The following is a 9,298-nucleotide window of genomic DNA, read 5'->3' on the forward strand; positions in this document are numbered from 1 at the left end:
TATGTAGCATGCATGTAGTATATATGTAGTATGTATGTAGCATATATGTAGTATGTATGTAGCATGTAGTATATATGTAGTATGCATGTTGCATGCATGTAGTATATATGTAGTATGTATGTTGCATGTAGTATATATGTAGTATGTATGTTGCATGTAGTATATATGTAGTATGAATGTAGCATGTATGTAGTTTGTAGTATGAATGTAGCATGTATGTAGTATGCATGTTGTATGTATGTAGCATGTATGTAGCATGTAATTTTTTTTAATTTTTTTTTTACATTCAACACATTAGCCGGATGATGGGACTACTACTGTCCCATCATTGGCTAATGTGTCAATCACTGTCATAGTAGCAGGCATCGCCCGATGGGACTTGTAGTCCCATCGGACGATGCCTGCACAGACCCCCGAAGCCTGCACAGACCACCGGCAGGCCGGCACAGCCCACCGGAGCCTGCACAGCCCCCCGGCAGGCCGGCACAGCCCCCTGGCAGGCCGGCACAGCCCACCGGAGCCTGCACAGACCACCGGCAGGCCGGCACAGCCCCCCGGCAGGCCGGCACAGACCACCGGAGCCTGCACAGACCCCCTGGCAGGCCGGCACAGCCCCCCGAAAGGCCCGTACAGACCCCAGAGAGGCTGTACAAGGCAAAAACAGGCTTTTTCTTATTCCGATACCGGAAGTCCCATAGACTTGAATGGGACTTCCGGTATCGGAATCGGCGATACCGATACTTTTTTTTAAGATCGGCCGATCCACTCCGATCCGATACTTTGAAGTATCGGACGGTATCGCTCAACTCTAGTCACCAATCTAACCCAAGAAGAGGTGCAAATCCAGCTAAATAAGATTAAAATAGATAAATCTCCGGGTCCGGATGGCATACACCCACGAGTTCTAAGAGAACTAAGTAATGTAATAGACAAACCATTATTTCTTATATTTAGAGACTCTATAGCGATGGGGTCTGTTCCACAGGACTGGCGTATAGCAAATGTGGTACCAATATTCAAAAAGGGCTCTAAAAGTGAACCTGGAAATTATAGGCCAGTAAGTCTAACCTCTATTATTGGTAAAATATTTGAAGGGTTTCTGAGGGATGTTATTCTGGATTATCTCAATGAGAATAACTGTTTAACGCCATATCAGCATGGGTTTATGAGGAATCGCTCCTGTCAAACCAATCTAATCAGTTTTTATGAAGAGGTAAGCTATAGACTGGACCAAGGTGAGTCATTGGATGTGGTATATCTTGATTTTTCCAAAGCGTTTGATACCGTGCCACACAAGAGGTTGGTACACAAAATGAGAATGCTGGGTCTGGGGGAAAATGTGTGTAAATGGGTAAGTAACTGGCTTAGTGACAGAAAGCAGAGGGTGGTTATAAATGGTATATTCTCTAACTGGGTCGCTGTGACCAGTGGGGTACCGCAGGGGTCGGTGTTGGGACCTATTCTCTTCAACATATTTATTAACAATCTTGTAGAAGGTTTGCACAGTAAAATATCAATATTTGCAGATGATACAAAACTATGTAAAACAGTCAATACAAGAGAAGATAGTATTCTGCTACAGATGGATCTGGATAAGTTGGGAACTTGGGCCGAAAGGTGGCAGATGCAGTTTAACAATGATAAATGTAAGATAATACACATGGGAAGAAGGAATCAATATCACCATTACACACTGAACGGTAAACCACTGGGTAAATCTGACATGGAGAAAGACTTGGGGATCCTAGTTAATGATAAACTTACCTGGAGCAGCCAGTGCCAGGCAGCGGCTGCGAAGGCAAACAGGATCATGGGGTGCATTAAAAGAGGTCTGGATACACATGATGAGAGCATTATACTGCCTCTGTACAAATCTCTGGTTAGACCGCACATGCAGTACGGTGCACAGTTTTGGGCACCGGTGCTCAGGAAGGATATAATGGATCTAGAGCGGGTACAAAGGAGGGCAACAAAATTAATAAAGGGGATGGGGGAACTACAATACCCAGAGAGATTTGCAAAATTAGGATTATTTAGTCTAGAAAAAAGATGACTGAGGGGCGATCTAATAACCATGTATAAGTATATAAGGGGACAATACAAATATCTCTCCGAGGATCTGTTTATACCAAGGAAGGTGACGGTCACAAGGGGGCATTCTCTGCGTCTGGAGGAGAAAAGGTTTTTCCACCAACATAGAAGAGGATTCTTTACAGTTAGGGCAGTGAGAATCTGGAATTCCCTGCCTGAGGAGGTGGTGATGGCGAACTCAGTCGAAGGGTTCAAGAGAGGCCTGGATGTCTTCCTGAATCGTAACAATATTGTATCTTACAGTTATTGTTAGGTTCTTTAGAAGGACGTAGATCTGGGGATTTATTCTGACAGAATTTTATAGGCTGAACTGGATGGTCTAATGTCTTTTTTCGGCCTTACTAACTATGTTACTATGTTACTATGTAAAACCAAACTAGCAGGGAGATTGTCCAGAGCGTACAAGGTATATGCTCCAGATGTACAGACCCCACCTTAAGGATAAATTGTTTAGTAACAGAATGGATCCCATCCTTGGTGAATGGGGGTTGAGTCAATAGCCACCAGTCTCATGGGTTTGTCCAATCTAACTATCCCTATCTCACAGTGAGCCACAAGCCTTGATTCATTCAAGTTTGCTGACAACCCGCAATCCACAAAAGCAGAATATGGAAAAAACAATTGTTTACACCAACATCCACTTTCAACAATAGTTTGAAGGCTGAGAAAAAAAGTACCTGTGAGTCTTGGTAACCTCCTCTGCAGTTAACCAGACCTTGTCATTTCCCGAGACCTTGGAATCCGGGGGGGTCAAGAAGGACAGTCCTTTATCCAATGTCCGAACGCTCCACAATAGAAACAAAGTTATTTCTATCTACAACGTCTCCTCTCCTTCTCCCTCATGGAGACAGCCCCAACCTCCATGGGCTCAACTGACGACAAAGACTCTGGTTTCACTGGTAACAGAGGAACATCTTGTTGCATGACACCTCTTTCTCTCAGTCTGCTGTCCATATGGATGGCCTGTGTCATGGCCACCTCTAGGGAATCGGACGGTAGATGCAGGGCCAATGCATCCTTCAAATGCTCAGAGAGACCCCGTCGGAATAGCCCCTGAGTGTCTAGTCATTCCAGGAAACCTCGGATGCCCACTGCCTGTACTCAGAACATTACCACTCAGCAGAGCACTTTCCCTGGGTGAGACTCATAATTTTGTCCTCTGCCAATCTCACATGATCAGGTTCATCATAAATAAGACCCAAGGCCTCGAAGAACCAACAACAGACATACTCTCAGGGGAGGTAGGGGAAAGGGAGAAAGCCCAGGATGGCAGCCCCTCATGTAACAGGGAAATAACTATCCCCACCCTTTGACTCTCACTACCTGAGGACCGAGGACGCAGAGAAAAAAGTAACATAGTAACATAGTTATTAAGGTTGAGGGACGACTTTAAGTCCATCTAATTTACAACTTTCCTTAAACACCCAGAATTTTTTCTTATCCCCAGAAAAGGTATCCGGAAGTTTGACAGCGTGTTCTGGAGGGGATAGGGAAACATCAGACACAGTACCCTCCCCTTTGCCAGCCGAGGAAGAGGCACCGTGAACAGTATTAACTGTATCTGCCAACTTCCTCTGTACCTGTTGTTGTGAAGCAACCAACGATCTTTGCTCTACAGGAAGGTTCTGCATAGAGATGAGCGACTTTGCCTTTTTTCGGGTCGAGTCAGGTTTCACGAAACCCAACTTTCGCAAAAGTCGGGTCGAACGAAATCGGCCGATTATTGTGAAAAGTCGAAGGCCGACTGAAACACGAAACCCAATGCAAGCCAATGGGGAAGAAAAGTCGGCAGTGAGTGGAGGACAGGAAACTAGTGTTGAGCATTCCAATACTGCAAATATTAGGTATCGGCCGATATTCGCTGTATCGGAGTTCCGATATCAAGTTCCGATATTTTTACAATATCGAATACCGGAATCGGAAGTTCCCATAATGCAATGAGCCAGTTGTGTTAGTCATGTTAACTAATGGCATGGCTGTGATTGGCTGCTGAAATGATGTAATCATGATGCGCGGTCTGTGCGGGCCTGCCGGGGGTCTGTGCGGGCCTGCCGGGGGTCTGTACGGGCCTGCCGGGGGTCTGTGCGGGCTGCCGGGGGTCTATGCGGGCCTGCGGGGGTCTGTGCAGGCTGCCTGGGGTCTGTACGGGCCTGCCGGGGGTCTGTGTGGGCTGTCGGGGGTCTGTGCAGGCCTGCCAGGGGTCTGTGCGGGCTGCCGGGGGTCTGTGCGGGCCTGCCGGGGGTCTGTGCGGGCTGTCGGGGCTCTGTGCAGGCTTGCCGGGGGTTGTGTGTGTGTGCAGGCATCGTCCGATGGGACTACAAGTCCCATCGGGCTACGCCTGCTACAATGACAGTGATTGACACATTAGCCAATGATGGGACAGTTGTAGTCCCATCCTCCAGCTAATGTGTTGAATGTAAAAAAAAAAACATACATACTACATACATACTACATATATACTACATTCATACAACATACATACATACTACATATATACTACATTCATACAGCATACATACATACTACATAATACATACATACTACATACACTCACTGGCCACTTTATTAGGTACACCTGTCCAACTGTGTGTTAAGACTTAATTTCTAATCAGCCAATCACATGGCGGCAACTCAGTGCATTTAGGCATGTAGACATGGTCAAGACAATCTCCTGCAGTTCAAACCGAGCATCAGTATGGGGAAGAAAGGTGATTTGAGTGCCTTTGAACGTGGCATGATTGTTGGTGCCAGAAGGGCTGGTCTGAGAATTTCAGAAACTGCTGATCTACTGGGATTTTCACGCACAACCATCTCTAGGGTTTACAGAGAATGGTCCGAAAAAGAAAAAAAATTCAGTGAGCGGCAGTTCTGTGGCCGGAAATGCCATGTTGATGCCAGAGGTCAGAGGAGAATGGGCAGACTGGTTCGAGCTGATAGAAAGGCAACAGTGACTCAAATTGCCACCCGTTACAACCAAGGTAGGCAGAAGAGCATCTCTGAACGCACAGTGCGTCGAACTTTGAGGCAGATGGGCTACAGCAGCAGAAGACCACACTGGGTACCACTCCTCTCAGCTAAGAACAGGAAACTGAGGCTACAATTTGCACAAGCTCATCGAAATTGGACAGTAGAAGATTGGAAAAACGTTGCCTGGTCTGATGAGTCTCGATTTCTGCTGCGACATTCGGATGGTAGGGTCAGAATTTGGCGTAAACAACATGAAAGCATGGATCCATCCTGCCTTGTATCAACGGTTCAGGCTGGTGGTGGTGGTGTCATGGTGTGGGGAATTTTTTCTGGGCACTCTTTGGGCCCCTTGGTACCAATTGAGCATCGTTGCAACGCCACAGCCAACCTGAGTATTGTTGCTGACCATGTCCATCCCTTTATGAACACAATGTACCCAACATCTGATGGCTACTTTCAGCAGGATAATGCGCCATGTCATAAAGCTCGAATCATCTCAGATTGGTTTCTTGAACATGACAATGAGTTTACTGTACTCAAATGGCCTCCTCAGTCACCAGATCTCAATCCAATAGAGCATCTTTGGGATGTGGTGGAACGGGAGATTCGCATCAGGGATGTGCAGCCGACAAATCTGCGCCAACTGTGTGATGCCATCATGTCAATATGGTCCAAAATCTCTGAGGAATGCTTCCAGCACCTTGTTGAATCTCTGCCACGAAGAATTGAGGCAGGTCTGAAGGCAAAAGGGGGTCCAACCTCTTTCTAGCATGGTGTACCTAATAAAGTGGCCAGTGAGTGTATATACTACATTCATACAACATACAGACTACATACATACTCCATACAGTATATACTACATACATACATACTACATAATACATACATACTACATATATACTACATTCATACAACATACATACATACATACATACTACATTCATACAACATACATACATACTACATATACACTACATTCATACAACATACATACTGTACATATATACTACATACTGCATGCTTACTACATACATACAACATACATACAACATGCTACATACATACAACATACATACTACATACATACTACGTACAATAGATTCATACATTCATACAATACATATAGACATACAGTACATATAACATAGAGTACATACTCACCATCACTTGTCACTTTGATCCCCGAAGCCAGTGTCATCTCACTGTAAAAATTTTTAAAATAACAAACAACCAATATACTCCCTGATCCGCAGAAATCCACGAGTGTCCCATGACGATCTCCTGCAGTGCATCACTGAGAGGTTACTATAGTTCACTTTATGGCAAAAGCTGCGTGGGAACTTTCTCACACAGCAATGCCAAAAGTGAGACTAGGGACTATTTTTTACAGTGGCGGAGGATTACAGTGCGGAAGGATACCTACCTCCTGTCATTGTATTCCTGGAGCCCCTAAGAGAGCTGTCGCATCAGCTGATGCTGCTGTTCTCCAAGGGAGATCGTCGTGGGACACTCGTGGATTTCTGCGGATCATGGAGTATATTGCTTGTTTGTTATTTTAATATTTTTTACAGATGACACTGGCTTCGGGGATCAAAGTGACAAGTGATGGTGAGTATGATCTCTATGTTATATGTACTGTATGTCTATATGTATGTATTGTCTGAATGTATGAATGTATGGCATGTAGTATGTACTATGTATGTATGTTGTATGAATGTAGTATATATGTAGTATGTATGTATGTTGTATCAATGTAGTATATATGAAGCATGTATGTAGTACGTAGTATATAAGTATGTTGTATGAATATTGTATTTATGTAGTATGTATGTAGTATGGATGTAGTATGTAGGTTTTTTTTTACATTCTACACATTAGACGGATGATGGGATACTGTCCCATCATTGGCTAATGTGTCAATCACTGTCATTGTAGCAGGCATAATCCGATGGGACTACAAGTCCCATCGGAGGATGCCTGTACACACACAACCCCCGGCAGGCCCGCACAGACCCCTGAGAGGCCCGTACAGACCCCGCCCGCACACACACACGCACAGTCTCTGCCCACGTACCGCCCACACTCTTCCCCCCTCCCGAACTGGATATGCAAGGAAAGAAAGGGTTTATTTTCATTCTGATATTTGTGCCCCATTGACTTGCATGAGTTTCCGGTATCGAAATCGGCAATACCCGATATTTTTGGGGTATCAGTCCGATCCAATCCAATCCGATATTTCCCGATATCGGAAGGTATCATTCAACACTACAGGAAACACACCTGCAGTGCCCATTTTAATGCCAAAAACATCAATTCTTATTCCTTAAGCTTGTCAACCTTAATTTACTTTATAATAATAGTTAGGCATTGAAAACTGGGGTTATTTGGCTAAAGTTGTGGGGGGAGTAGTGCTGGCTCCAGATTTTCGTGGGCCCAGGGCCAAAGAGTGTCACTGGGCTCCTTTAACACATGACACAATTCATGATCCTTTGATACGGCAGAGAAATAGTGGTACAGTACAATGAAAAATACTTCAATTATTACATCACGTGACTGATATCCATTTTAAATTCTCAAATAGCTCCAAAAACAGACAGTATATTCCTCCATACAGTATTATGGCCACCGCATAGTGCGCCATACAGAGTAATGAGGCCCATATATTTCTCCATACAGAATCATTGGTCGCATATAATGTTCGATACAGTATATGATGAGCTCCACATAATGCTACAGTATATGTTGTTCACCATGGATGAAGCTCCAGTGTCTTATGGGCCCAAATAATGCTCCATATATAATGGGCCCCATTTCTAATGCTCCAGTGTATAATGGGCCCTGTAAATGCTGCTCCAGCGACTGATGTCCCCCTTTGGAATGCTCCAGTGTATGGTGGGCCCTAGATATCATTCTCCAGAGTATCGTGCTCCCCAAAAATTGCTCCCAACCTTTAAAACAATTAAATAAGTCTCCTCGCTATGGAATCCCTGTACTCTGGACTCCTCGTCGTCCCCATCTTCCATCTCTCTGCACTTGGACTGTTTAGGCAGAGGGCATACAGACCTGATTTCATCGTGCTCTTTGACCAGAATGTCACTGTCAGGAAAAGTGTTTGGTTTCCAGGGGCAGTATGGTTGCAAAGCTGAACCTTAAAGGAATGTCCAGAAGGGCACCACCAGGAGTGGAGCCTGCGGCTTAATTGGACTCAACAAGGGCAACCTCAACCATGCCATCCACAAAAAAGCTGCACAGATTGCAAGCTTAATTCCGTTAATGAACGAGACTCAGGCATGCCCCCGCGGTCTGCGTCCAGCTTACTAGAGGGACACGCGAGGCTCTGGCACGTGAGATCGGCCAATAACAGGTCTGTCATGCCCTTACACGTCCGGTGCTGCACGCGTGCTACAATGAAAAGACCAGCATGTATCGCTTACTGGTGCGGATAACACGCTGAACCCCGTTAGTGATGGGGATCTGGGATTACAATTCTTCCCCGCCAACAAGCATTTCCCAGTAAGTGCAGGTCAACTGTAATTAGGCCAAAACGGCATTCCAGAAATAATGTGAAAAAATTAAGTGCCAAACCACAGGTGCTGTAGCTTGCTTAACAGCTGGGCTCCTCTGCTGAGTAGCACACAGTTCTTACATAAACAGGTGGCATAGCATGGTTCACGGGTGGCCAACTCTGCTGAGTAGCATACACAGTTACTAGGCCCAAAGTATTAAGTGGTGTAATTGCAGTCTAAAACTGGTTCTTTAATAAACAGGCGGCATAGCTCGGTTCACGGGTGGGCTCCTCTTCTGAGTAGCAGACACAGTTACTAGGCCCAAAAGGATTTTCAAGACAATATGTGGTAAAAAATTATTAGAAACACACACGGTGTAGCTCCTTCACAGGTGTACTACACCGCTGGCTACCAGACACCGCTACTATGCCCTAAAACTGTCTATTATCATTGAAAACCATTATTAATGTGAAAAATAATACGCTTTTGTTTAACGAAACGTTCTTGAACGGAAACTCGAACAGCCGAATTTTAATCAAAGTGTTGTTGTTCGATGAACGGATCGAACACCGCCCAAAACAGCTAGAATTTGAACTTGGCCAACAGTTCCACTCAAACACCACTCATCTGTAATCAGGAGGCAGACTCAGATGGTCTCAGGCACAGTATGGATTCGACAAGATGGCAGAAAGTCGAGAAAGGGTACAGTATCACCGGATAACAGGTATATATAG

Source organism: Dendrobates tinctorius, unplaced genomic scaffold, assembly GCF_039654945.1.
Source record: "Dendrobates tinctorius isolate UK_male_01 unplaced genomic scaffold, ASM3965494v1 ptg000170l, whole genome shotgun sequence".
Classification (NCBI taxonomy): domain Eukaryota; kingdom Metazoa; phylum Chordata; class Amphibia; order Anura; family Dendrobatidae; genus Dendrobates; species Dendrobates tinctorius.